The 12,500-nt window shown below is 60.5% G+C and overlaps 1 non-coding gene across 1 annotated transcript; it reads left to right on the top strand.

Moving 5' to 3' along the window:
• The first annotated feature begins 9,271 nt into the window (after positions 1-9,271).
• Positions 9,272-11,086, top strand: LOC142790931 (small subunit ribosomal RNA). The gene has a single exon (XR_012889868.1). It is a non-coding gene; the product is annotated as a small subunit ribosomal RNA (ribosomal RNA).
• Positions 11,087-12,500: the final 1,414 nt, after the last annotated feature.

Raw genomic sequence — 12,500 nt, forward strand, 5'->3', positions numbered from 1 at the left:
GAAACAAACCCTAAACCGCGCCAAGTACGGAGGGAACAGCGCGGCTAAGGGCTCGAAACAAACCCTAAACCGCGCCAAGTACGGAAGGAACGGCGCGGAGAGGGCTCGAGACAAAGCTCGACCCTAAACCGCGCCAAGTACGGAGGGAACAGCGCGGCTAAGGGCTCGAAACAAACCCTGAACCGCGCCAAGTACGAAAGGAACGGCGCGCAGTAGGGGTTTAAAACAAAGCTGGTCCCAAAACCGCGCCAAGTACGAAAGGAACAGCGCGGTCGAGACTCGGAAGAAAAAGCTTTCAAAGTGTCGTAGCACGATGCACACTGCTGTTCGTGTGGAACAAACGTGACTACCGTGCTGTACGGTGGAGTTCTGTGCGCAAAAGCGGCGGGTGTGTTTCTAAGCACCACAGCGTTGTGTCAAAAAAGAGGTGCCTGAGAGAAACGCATGCGACTGCCGTGCTTTGCGGCATAGCACCGTGCGCAAAAACGGTGCGCATGCAAGAGGTGTCAGAGCTAGCGAACTTTTGCCACGAGCAACAGGTCACTAAAAGCCTATAGATGACGGTGTTGGAGGAAAAGAAAAATATCGAGAAAGCACTGCGGTGTGCCGTGCGTAGGGACGGGCGCGCGTGCCACATGCCGCCGAAATATGGGTGTCGGAGAAAACAGAGTGCCGCGCGTAACGAGGGGCGCGCGTGTTACAGAGAGATATGCCCAAACGCATGAAAGTGTACGCAGGTGTCCTAAGGCAGTTTTTTTTTTTTTCCTCATTTTGATGTCGCCCCGGCTGACGTGGTTTTCGTTTTTCCGTGCCGCCCCGGCTGACGCGGTTTTCGTTTTTCCGTGCCGCCCCGGCTGACGCAGTTTTTGCGCCGCCCCGGCTGACGCGGTTTTCGCGCCGCCCCGGCTGACGCGGTTCCGACTTTGCACTTTTTGGCTCACCCCGACTGGCGGCCCACTCACTCGATCGCCAGGTCTGTTTGCCCCGGTGGTTCCACCGCCAGGCTTAAGCGCGAACTTTTTTTGTTTGTTTTCTTTTGATTAAGCGCAAGCTTTTTTCTTTGTTTTCTTTTGATTAAGCGCGGGCTTTTTTCTTTGTTTTTTTTGCATTCGCCCCGGCAGACGCGGTTTTTGCGCCGCCCCGGCTGACGCGGTTTTTGCCGCCCCGGCTGACGCAGTTCGGACTTAGCACTTTTCGGCTGTGCCTGGCTGGCGGCCCACTCACTCGATCGCCATGTCTGTTTGCCACAGTTTTCCCGGTGGTGCCGCACCCGGGCTCGCCCCGGCTGACGCAGTTTTCGCGCCGCCCCGGCTGACGCGGTTTCGTGCCGCCCCGGCAGACGCGGTTTTCGCGCCGCCCCGGCTGACGCGGTTTCGTGCCGCCCCGGCAGACGCGGTTTTTTGCCGCCCCGGCTGACGCAGTTCGGACTTGGCACTTTTTGGCTGAGCCTTGCTGGCGGCCCACTCACTCGATCGCCATGTCTGTTTGCCACAGTTTTCCCGGTGGTGCCGCACCCGGGCTCGCCCCGGCAGACGCGTTTTTTTTTTCTTTCGCCCCGGCTGACGCAGTTTTCGCGCCGCCCCGGCAGACGCGGTTTTCGCGCCGCCCCGGCAGACGCGGTTTTTTGCGCCGCCCCGGCTGACGCAGTTCGGACTTGGCACTTTTTGGCTGAGCCTGGCTGGCGGCCCACTCACTCGATCGCCATGTCTGTTTGCCACAGTTTTCCCGGTGGTGCCGCACCCGGGCTCGCCCCGGCTGACGCAGTTTTCGCGCCGCCCCGGCTGACGCGGTTTCGTGCCGCCCCGGCAGACGCGGTTTTTTGCGCCGCCCCGGCTGACGCGGTTTTTTGCCGCCCCGGCTGACGCAGTTCGGACTTGGCACTTTTCGGCTGTGCCTGGCTGGCGGCCCACTCACTCGATCGCCATGTCTGTTTGCCACAGTTTTCCCGGTGGTGCCGCACCCGGGCTCGCCCCGGCAGACGCGTTTTTTTTTTTCTTTCGCCCCGGCTGACGCAGTTTTCGCGCCGCCCCGGCTGACGCGGTTTCGTGCCGCCCCGGCAGACGCGGTTTTTTGCGCCGCCCCGGCTGACGCGGTTTTTGCCGCCCCGGCTGACGCAGTTCGGACTTAGCACTTTTTGGCTGAGCCTGGCTGGTGGCCCACTCACTCGATCGCCATGTCTGTTAGCCACAGTTTTCCCGGTGGTGCCGCACCCGGGCTCGCCCCGGCTGACGCAGTTTTCGCGCCGCCCCGGCTGACGCGGTTTCGTGCCGCCCCGGCAGACGCGGTTTTCGCGCCGCCCCGGCTGACGCGGTTTTTGCCGCCCCGGCTGACGCAGTTCGGACTTAGCACTTTTCGGCTGTGCCTGGCTGGCGGCCCACTCACTCGATCGCCATGTCTGTTTGCCACAGTTTTCCCGGTGGTGCCGCACCCGGGCTCGCCCCGGCTGACGCAGTTTTCGCGCCGCCCCGGCTGACGCGGTTTCGTGCCGCCCCGGCAGACGCGGTTTTCGCGCCGCCCCGGCTGACGCGGTTTCGTGCCGCCCCGGCAGACGCGGTTTTTTGCCGCCCCAGCTGACGCAGTTCGGACTTAGCACTTTTTGGCTGAGCCTTGCTGGCGGCCCACTCACTCGATCGCCATGTCTGTTTGCCACAGTTTTCCCGGTGGTGCCGCACCCGGGCTCGCCCCGGCAGACGCGTTTTTTTTTTCTTTCGCCCCGGCTGACGCAGTTTTCGCGCCGCCCCGGCAGACGCGGTTTTCGCGCCGCCCCGGCAGACGCGGTTTTTTGCGCCGCCCCGGCTGACGCGGTTTTTTGCCGCCCCGGCTGACGCAGTTCGGACTTGGCACTTTTTGGCTGAGCCTGGCTGGCGGCCCACTCACTCGATCGCCATGTCTGTTTGCCACAGTTTTCCCGGTGGTGCCGCACCCGGGCTCGCCCCGGCTGACGCAGTTTTCGCGCCGCCCCGGCTGACGCGGTTTCGTGCCGCCCCGGCAGACGCGGTTTTTTGCGCCGCCCCGGCTGACGCGGTTTTTTGCCGCCCCGGCTGACACGGTTCGGACTTTGCACTTTTCGGCTGTGCCTGGCTGGCGGCCCACTCACTCGATCGCCATGTCTGTTTGCCACAGTTTTCCCGGTGGTGCCGCACCCGGGCTCGCCCCGGCAGACGCGTTTTTTTTTTTTTTTTTCTTTCGCCCCGGCTGACGCAGTTTTCGCGCCGCCCCGGCTGACGCGGTTTCGTGCCGCCCCGGCAGACGCGGTTTTTTGCGCCGCCCCGGCTGACGTGGTTTTTGCCGCCCCGGCTGACGCAGTTCGGACTTTGCACTTTTTGGCTGAGCCTGGCTGGCGGCCCACTCACTCGATCGCCATGTCTGTTTGCCACAGTTTTCCCGGTGGTGCCGCACCCGGGCTCGCCCCGGCAGACGCGTTTTTTTTTTCCTTCGCCCCGGCAGACGTGGTTCCCCCCCCCCCCCCTCCGTCTTTCTTTTTGTTTTTTTTTTCGCCGCGGCTGAAGTGGATTTTTCGGTGCCTCGACGCCCCGGTAGTCGCGGTTTTTCCGTTTCCGCACGGCCCCGGCTGACGCTGCTCGGTCACAGTCGCCTTTTGTGGTGATTGCAGACTTCTTGAGCGCGGGTGTTTTTTTTTTTGTTGTTGTTGTTGTTTTATTACGCATTCGCTCCAGCAGACGCTGTTTAGACTTTTTGTTTCCTCTTTTATCCTGCGACGAGGTGACGAGGTTTATTCGGTGCCCCGCCGCCCCGGCTGAAGTGATTTTTCCTGTCCCGTGCCGCCCCGGCTGACGCGGTTGGGACTTCGCGTTTGTTCGGCCGCCACGGGTTTTGGCGCACTCGCTCGGTTGCTTGTTGTTGCCACTTGTTGCGAACCCAGGTTTCTTGAGCGAGCGCGGGCGTTTTTTCTTCCTTTCTTTCTTTGTTCTATGTGTTAGCGAATCGGCCTTTAATATCACACGAGGACTCACAACCAACAATTTTCAGTTTGAAGTGTAAAAAATCTGCAGGTGTTGACGTAACTGACTTGCCCCGTACCCTTGAGTACATCCATGAAGTTCTCGTAGTACTACTAAATCGCATTATTCCAAGTGGAGAAATTCCCATAAACTTGCAAACCTCTACACGAAAATCGGTGCGCGTGATAAAGTTGAAAATTATCGTCCGATATCAAATGTGCCTTCTATAACACAAATTCTAGGAAAAAAAAAAAAAAAAACACTTGTTCGCCGTTTTCTGCGCCGTGACTGGCAGCACTCCGGCGAAGCGAAACGGGGTCGATTCGAGCACGATATCGGCGTCTTTCGACGTGCTCGCCGGCGACCGTCGCACGAGTACGTCGCACGAGCGCGTCTGCCGGGGCGCCGTTTGCGAAGCCGACGCAAAAGTGGGAACCGCCGCTCGGATGATCGCCGCTTTCGGCAGAGTGAGTGTTGGCACTCCGGGGAAGCGAAACAGCGTGAATGCGCCCACGAAATCGGCGTATTTTGAAGTGCCCGCCGGCGACCGTCGCACGAGTACGGTAAACCGCGTCAGCCGGGGCGTAGTTCGGGACGCCGACGAAAAAGTGGGAAGCGCAACTCGGATCTTCGCCGTTTTTGCAGGAGTGAGTGGCGGCCCTCCTGCGAGACCAAGAAGCATCGATTCGTGCACGAATTCGGCGCCTTTCGACGTGATCGCCGGCGACCGTCGCTCGAGTAGGGCAAACCGCGTCTGCCGGGGCGGGCTTCGGGACGCCGATGCGAAAGTGGGAAACGCTGCTCGGATGTTCGCCGTTTTTGGCCGAGTGAGTGCTGGCACTCGGGCGAAGCCAAACGGGGCCGATTACGGCACGATATCGGCGTCTTTCGACGTGCCCGCCGGCGACCGTCGCACGAGTACGGTAAACCGCGTCAGCCCGGGCGGAGTTCGGGACGCCGATGCGAAAGTGGAGAACGCCGCTCGGATCTTCGCCGTTTTTGGAGGAGTGAGTGGCGGCACTCCGGAGAAGCCAAGGAGCGCCAATTAGCGCACGATATCGGCGTCTTTCGACGCGCTCGCCGGCGACCGTCGCACGAGTAGGGCAAACCGCGTCTGCCGGGGCGGGGTTTACGACGCCGACGCAAAAGTGGGAACCGCCGCTCGGATGTTGGCCGTTTTTGGCAGAGTGAGTGCTGGCACTCCGGCGACGCGAAAGAGCGCGAATGCGCCCACGAAAGTGGCGTATTTGGACGTGCGTGACGGCGACCGCTGCAGGAGTACGAAAAACCACGTCAGCCGGGGCGAGCGACACACGGCGGTCTGGGTGCTTATCGCTGCTATTATAGGGGCACCCCGGCAGACGCAGAAAAAAAAAAAAAATTTTCGACCTTCTTTTTTGCTGGTCGAGCTCGGGTAACCCAGGTCGCAATGGGAGCCGCGCACGAAAGCGGCGTCGCGAGACGCGTTCGCGGTCGCTAGTCGCACGAGCTCGGCAACCGCGTCAGCCGGCGCGGAGTTCGGGATGCCGACGGCTAAGTGGGTACCGCTGCTCGGATGTTCGCCGTTTTTGGCCGAGTGAGTGCTGGCACTCCGGTGAAGCCAAGGAGCGCCAATTCGTGCACGATATCGGCGTCTTTCGACGTGCCCGCCGGCCACCGCCGCACGAGTACGGCAAACCGCGTCTGCCGGGGCGGGGTTCGCGACGCGTACGCAATAGTGGGAACCGTCGCTCGGATGTTCGTCGTCTTTGGCCGAGCGAGTGCTGGCACTCCGGCGAAGCGAAACGGGGCCGATTCGGGCACGATATCGGCGTATTTCGACGTGCTCGCCGGCGACCGTCGCACGAGTACGGCAAAGCGCGTCTGCCGGGGCGAGGTTTGCGACGCCGACGAAAAAGTGGGAAGCGCCGCTCGGATCTTCGCCGTTTTTGCAGGAGTGAGTGGCGGCCCTCCTGCGAGACAAAGAAGCATCGACTCGCGCACGATATCGGTGTCTTTCGACGTGCCCGCCGGCCACCGCCGCACGAGTACGGCAAACCGCGTATGCCGGGGCGGGGTTGGCGACGCCGACGCAAAAGTGGGAACCGCCACTAGGATGTTCGCCGTTTTTGGCAGAGTGAGTGCTGGCACTCCGGCGAAGCGAAAGAGCGCGAATGCGCCCACGAAAGTGGCGTGTTTGGACGTGCTTGACGACGACCACCGCAGGAAAACGAAAAACCACGTCAGCCGGGGCGAGCGACCCATGGCGGTCTGGGTGCTTATCGCTGCTATTATAGGGGCACCCCGGCAGACGCAAAAAAAAAAAAAAAATTTTTTTCGACATTCTTTTTTGCTCGTCGACCTCGGGTGACCCAGGTCGCAGTGGGAGCCGCGCACGAAAGCGGCGTCGCGAGACGGCTTCGCGGTCGCTAGTCGCACGAGCTCGGCAACCGCGTCTGCCGGGGCGGAGTTCGGGACGCCGACGGCTAAGTGGGAACCGCCGCTCGGATGTTCGCCGTTTGTGGCCGAGTGAGTGCTGGCACTCCGGCGAAGCCAAACGGGGCCGATTCCGGCACGATATCGGCGTCTTTCTACGTGCTCGCCGGCGACCGTCGCACGAGTACGGCAAAGTGCGTCTGCCGGGGCGGGGTTTGCGACGCGTACGCAATAGTGAGAACCGTCGCTCGGATGTTCGTCGTCTTTCGCCGAGCCAGTGCTGGCAATCCGGCGAAGCCGAACGGAGCCGATTCGGGCACGATATCGGCGTCTTTCCACGTGCTCGCCGGCGACCGTCGCACGAGTACGGTAAACCGCGTCAGCCGGGGCGGAGTTCGGGACGCCGATGCGAAAGTGGGAAGCGCCGCTCGGATCTTCGCCGTTTTTGGAGGAGTCAGTGGCGGCACTCCGGTGAAGCCAAGGTGCGCCAATTCGCGCACGATATCGGCGTCTTTCGACGTGCCCGCCGGCCACCGTCGCACGAGTACGGCAAACCTCGTCTGCCGGGGCGGGGTTTGCGACGCCGACGCAAAAGTGGGAACCGCCGCTCGGATGTTCGCCGTTTTTGGCAGAGTGAGTGCTGGCACTCCGGCGAAGCGAAAGAGCGCGAATGCGCCCACGAAAGTGGCGTGTTTGGACGTGCTTGACGACGACCACCGCAGGAAAACGAAAAACCACGTCAGCCGGGGCGAGCGACCCATGGCGGTCTGGGTGCTTATCGCTGCTATTATAGGGGCACCCCGGCAGACGCAAAAAAAAAAAAAAATTTTTTTTCGACATTCTTTTTTGCTCGTCGACCTCGGGTGACCCAGGTCGCAGTGGGAGCCGCGCACGAAAGCGGCGTCGCGAGACGGCTTCGCGGTCGCTAGTCGCACGAGCTCGGCAACCGCGTCTGCCGGGGCGGAGTTCGGGACGCCGACGGCTAAGTGGGAACCGCCGCTCGGATGTTCGCCGTTTGTGGCCGAGTGAGTGCTGGCACTCCGGCGAAGCCAAACGGGGCCGATTCCGGCACGATATCGGCGTCTTTCTACGTGCTCGCCGGCGACCGTCGCACGAGTACGGCAAAGTGCGTCTGCCGGGGCGGGGTTTGCGACGCGTACGCAATAGTGAGAACCGTCGCTCGGATGTTCGTCGTCTTTCGCCGAGCCAGTGCTGGCACTCCGGCGAAGCCGAACGGAGCCGATTCGGGCACGATATCGGCGTCTTTCCACGTGCTCGCCGGCGACCGTCGCACGAGTACGGTAAACCGCGTCAGCCGGGGCGGAGTTCGGGACGCCGATGCGAAAGTGGGAAGCGCCGCTCGGATCTTCGCCGTTTTTGGAGGAGTCAGTGGCGGCACTCCGGTGAAGCCAAGGTGCGCCAATTCGCGCACGATATCGGCGTCTTTCGACGTGCCCGCCGGCCACCGTCGCACGAGTACGGCAAACCTCGTCTGCCGGGGCGGGGTTTGCGACGCCGACGCAAAAGTGGGAACCGCCGCTCGGATGTTCGCCGTTTTTGGCAGAGTGAGTGCTGGCACTCCGGCGAAGCGAAAGAGCGTGAATGCGCCCACGAAAGTAGCGTATTTGGACGTGCTTGACGGCGACCGCCGCAGGAGTACGAAAAACCACGTCAGCCGGGGCGAGCGACCCACGGCGGTCTGGGTGCTTATCGCTGCTATTATAGGGGCACCCCGGCAGACGCAGAAAGAAAAAAAAAATGGAGACATGGCGTGCGTCACCGTGCGGCTTCGCAGCGTTGCCGAAGTCGCCGAGCCCTTCGACTGAGCCGAACGGCGGACAGGGAACGTTGGTCGGCCGTTCTAACCTGTCGGTGCCACGCCGAGACGTCGTTAAGGAAAACCGCGTCGTGGGCCTCTACGACGCCGTCGAGTCGTTGTACGTTTGGTGTCCAGCGTGTCGGCGGCGAGTAGCGGACACGTCGTTCACGACTTCGGTCTTTCGCAGTCGACGCGAACTTGCGGAGAGTCGTGGTGCCTCACGTTTTCGGCAGAAACCGCGGCGGAATTTTCCCGTGCGTGCGCGCACGACCTCGGTGCTGTGCCGTCAGCGTAGTGTTGCACAAACTCGTGGCCTACCCAAGGTGCGGTACGTTTGCGGCCGTATCCTCGGTGGGAATTTCGTGAGTAGGGTCGCAAATTCTACGACCTCGGCGGGTTTGAGAGCGACGTAGACTTGTGGCACGCTCAACATGCCACACGTTTCGGGGCACACCCGCGGTGAAATTTTCTCGAGTACGCTCGTATTAGGGCCCAAGGAGGTCTGGGTACTTATCGCTGCTATTATGTGGGGGTTCTCGTGAGCGGCGTACGCGAAAGCGACCGGGTGTCTGATATGCGGCGGGCTTCGGCCTCGTCAAGCGTGTCCTCGGGTCTGCTCCAGGGGAATCCACGGCAGTCGTCTGCAGCCTCATCCGCTTGATGCGTTAGGGGCTGGTTGTCGGACGGTGCCGTTTTACCACGATATCGAGGTGTGTTCCGTGTCGTCCTCGGGCGATTCAGATGCGAAAGCGCCGAAGACGCGGGCGTGACCCGTCGTCTGGCGGCTTTGCAGTCTCGGCTCCGTTGCTAGTTCCGGCCGGTCCACCGACAGTGCAGCGGGCTTGGGCAACCCGCACGGCGCGACCGAGTCGATGCAACGAAAAAGAGCGAGCATGAACGTGCTTCTTGCCGCACGGCTCCCACTCGTCTTTCGGGAAGGTTGTGCCGTAGCGAGCTCGAACGCCGTCATCTCGGAGTGCAAAATAAGCGTGTTGGGGCGCCTGAAGGTGGCCTCCGCCGCACACAGACTGCGTCCGGCCCGCCGAGGGCGAGGACGGACGCGCAGTCGAACGATTACCTGGTTGATCCTGCCAGTAATCATATGCTTGTCTCAAAGATTAAGCCATGCATGTCTAAGTACATGCCGAAATAAGGCGAAACCGCGAATGGCTCATTAAATCAGTTATGGTTCCTTAGATCGTTTCTTCCTACTTGGATAACTGTGGCAATTCTAGAGCTAATACATGCAGTGAGCCTGGAGCCCTTTGGGTAACGGGTGCTTTTATTAGACCAAGATCGATCGGGTTTCGGCCCGTATTGTGTGGTGACTCTGGATAACTTTGTGCTGATCGCATGGCCACGAGCCGGCGACGTTTCTTTCAAGTGTCTGCCTTATCAACTTTCGATGGTAGGTTACTTGCTTACCATGGTTGTTACGGGTAACGGAGAATCAGGGTTCGATTCCGGAGAGGGAGCCTGAGAAACGGCTACCACATCCAAGGAAGGCAGCAGGCGCGCAAATTACCCACTCCCGGCACGGGGAGGTAGTGACGAAAAATAACAATACGGGACTCTTTTGAGGCCCCGTAATTGAAATGAGTACACTCTAAATCCTTTAACGAGGATCAATTGGAGGGCAAGTCTGGTGCCAGCAGCCGCGGTAATTCCAGCTCCAATAGCGTATACTAAAGCTGCTGCGGTTAAAAAGCTCGTAGTTGGATCTCAGTTCCAGACGAGTAGTGCATCTACCCGATGCGACGGCTCGGACTGAACATCATGCCGGTTCTTTCTTGGTGCACTTCATTGTGTGCCTCGAGATGGCCGGTGCTTTTACTTTGAAAAAATTAGAGTGCTCAACGCAGGCGAGTCGCCTGAATAAACTTGCATGGAATAATAGAACAAGACCTCGTTTCTGTTCTGTTGGTTTTTGGAATACGAGGTAATGATTAAGAGGGACGGACGGGGGCATTCGTATTGCGGCGCTAGAGGTGAAATTCTTGGACCGTCGCAAGACGAACTACTGCGAAAGCATTTGCCAAGAATGTTTTCATTGATCAAGAACGAAAGTCAGAGGTTCGAAGGCGATCAGATACCGCCCTAGTTCTGACCATAAACGATGCCAACCAGCGATCCGCCTGAGTTACTCAAATGACTCGGCGGGCAGCTTCCGGGAAACCAAAGTATTTGGGTTCCGGGGGAAGTATGGTTGCAAAGCTGAAACTTAAAGGAATTGACGGAAGGGCACCACCAGGAGTGGAGCCTGCGGCTTAATTTGACTCAACACGGGAAAACTTACCCGGCCCGGACACTGGGAGGATTGACAGATTGAGAGCTCTTTCTTGATTCGGTGGATGGTGGTGCATGGCCGTTCTTAGTTGGTGGAGCGATTTGTCTGGTTAATTCCGATAACGAACGAGACTCTAGCCTATTAAATAGGTGCGGGGTTCCCAGCACCTTACAACCTTCTTAGAGGGACAAGCGGCTCCTAGCCGCACGAAACAGAGCAATAACAGGTCTGTGATGCCCTTAGATGTCCGGGGCCGCACGCGCGCTACACTGAAGGAAGCAGCGTGTCTTTATCCCTGTCTGAAAAGACTGGGTAACCCGTGGAACTTCTTTCGTGATTGGGATAGGGGCTTGCAATTGTTCCCCTTGAACGAGGAATTCCCAGTAAGCGCGAGTCATAAGCTCGCGTTGATTACGTCCCTGCCCTTTGTACACACCGCCCGTCGCTACTACCGATTGAATGATTTAGTGAGGTCTTCGGACCGATGTCCGGCGCGGCCTTTCGGTTGCGCCGGTCTGTTGGAAAGATGACCAAACTTGATCATTTAGAGGAAGTAAAAGTCGTAACAAGGTTTCCGTAGGTGAACCTGCGGAAGGATCATTAACGGATTGTGAAGGGTGAGCGCCTCAGCTGCGTCTGCGCCCGACACTTTCTGCCGCTGACCCCGTTTGGACGCGGGGTCGGCTTTTCCCCACGGGGCTGCCTGAATGTGGAGCGGCACCCCGTGACAAATTGTTGCGCCCAGCGGACGCCAACACCGCGACCTTGGACGGTCGGCCAGGTGGCGGACGCGGGTACAAACGGCGCAACGCACTCATAGGTCGGCTTTCGACCCGCCACTGCACCGTGGCTCGAAGCGCTCGAAATGCGCGACCCGACCGCTGCGGGACCGCCTAGTACTGTAAACAGGAGCGGCGGAGCGCGAACGGCGAGTCGTGGTTACGTCGGTAGAAGGCGAGGCTGCGCGTTCCCGAAACGCCAGCCGAGTGCCCTCCCGACCGTTCGAGCGTGCAAGAACGAGACCCGACAATCGCGCGGCGACTGCCAAGTACGAGAGGAACGGCACAAGCGTCGGCGGTCGGTCAAGGAACTGGCGATGTGACGGGTCCGCTGTGCACCAGTGCATACCGTCCCGCCGTCCGCGGCAAGCGCCTCCGCGTCCTCGGGTGACGGAGGCTGCCGGTCGGTTCTTGCAGGCGAGGGATCTCGCTGGCACCGGTTCGCGTTGACGCGCGGCCGGTCATGGCACGGCGATGCGACGGCCGAGGTGCGCAGTACTCGATGGAGGAACCGCACGCTCCGATGACCGTCCCGCCCTCCGCGGCGTATGCGTACCGACCGTAATGGTTGCAGCAGCGCCGGCCGGCTTTTGAATTCGCCACACGAAACACGGTGCGAGATCGCGGTTAGGGGAGCGTCGACGTTGCCAGGCGTTTTGCTTGCTGCCGAGGGAAAGGCGGCACGGCCACGTCGCGCTCGTCGCGATTAGCGGGTCTGCGCGCTTTGGGAAGGTGCCGCAACGACTTGCCGAAAGAGGAAGCACGGAAGAACGAGGGACTTGGACGTCCCGACAATTGAACGCACTTGCGGCCAGGCCCTTGCTGGCTTCGTTCTTCCGCCTCGAGTAGGCTCGTACGCGGCTCCGGCGCCGAAAGTGGTCCTTGGCACCGACTTCGGTGGACGTGGGAAGTGCCGCGCAAGTACGGCGCGCCTGGCTCCACCTGTTGGCTAAAGTAGGCAGCCGGATCGGCATTTTGGTGTGCGGTGGCAAACCGTGGATGCGAAAAAAGCTTGTGCGATTTCGTGGAACAAAAAGCGGGGGTCCCCCTTTTTATGCGGAGGAGACCGACCCGCCCGCCGTGGTGAACCGCGACGCCACGGTAAAAACGGGAGAGGCTTGTCGATGGGACCGTGCATCCCGCGCTCCACGGAGGCCGGGAGGCGGCCGCCCGAGGAAATGTGTAGCCGTCGAGGCCCGCATCTGCGTGCACTCTTATCCAAATGGGTGTACCGCAGG

This window comes from Rhipicephalus microplus, unplaced genomic scaffold (genome assembly GCF_043290135.1).
Source record: "Rhipicephalus microplus isolate Deutch F79 unplaced genomic scaffold, USDA_Rmic scaffold_134, whole genome shotgun sequence".
Classification (NCBI taxonomy): Eukaryota; Metazoa; Arthropoda; class Arachnida; order Ixodida; family Ixodidae; genus Rhipicephalus; species Rhipicephalus microplus.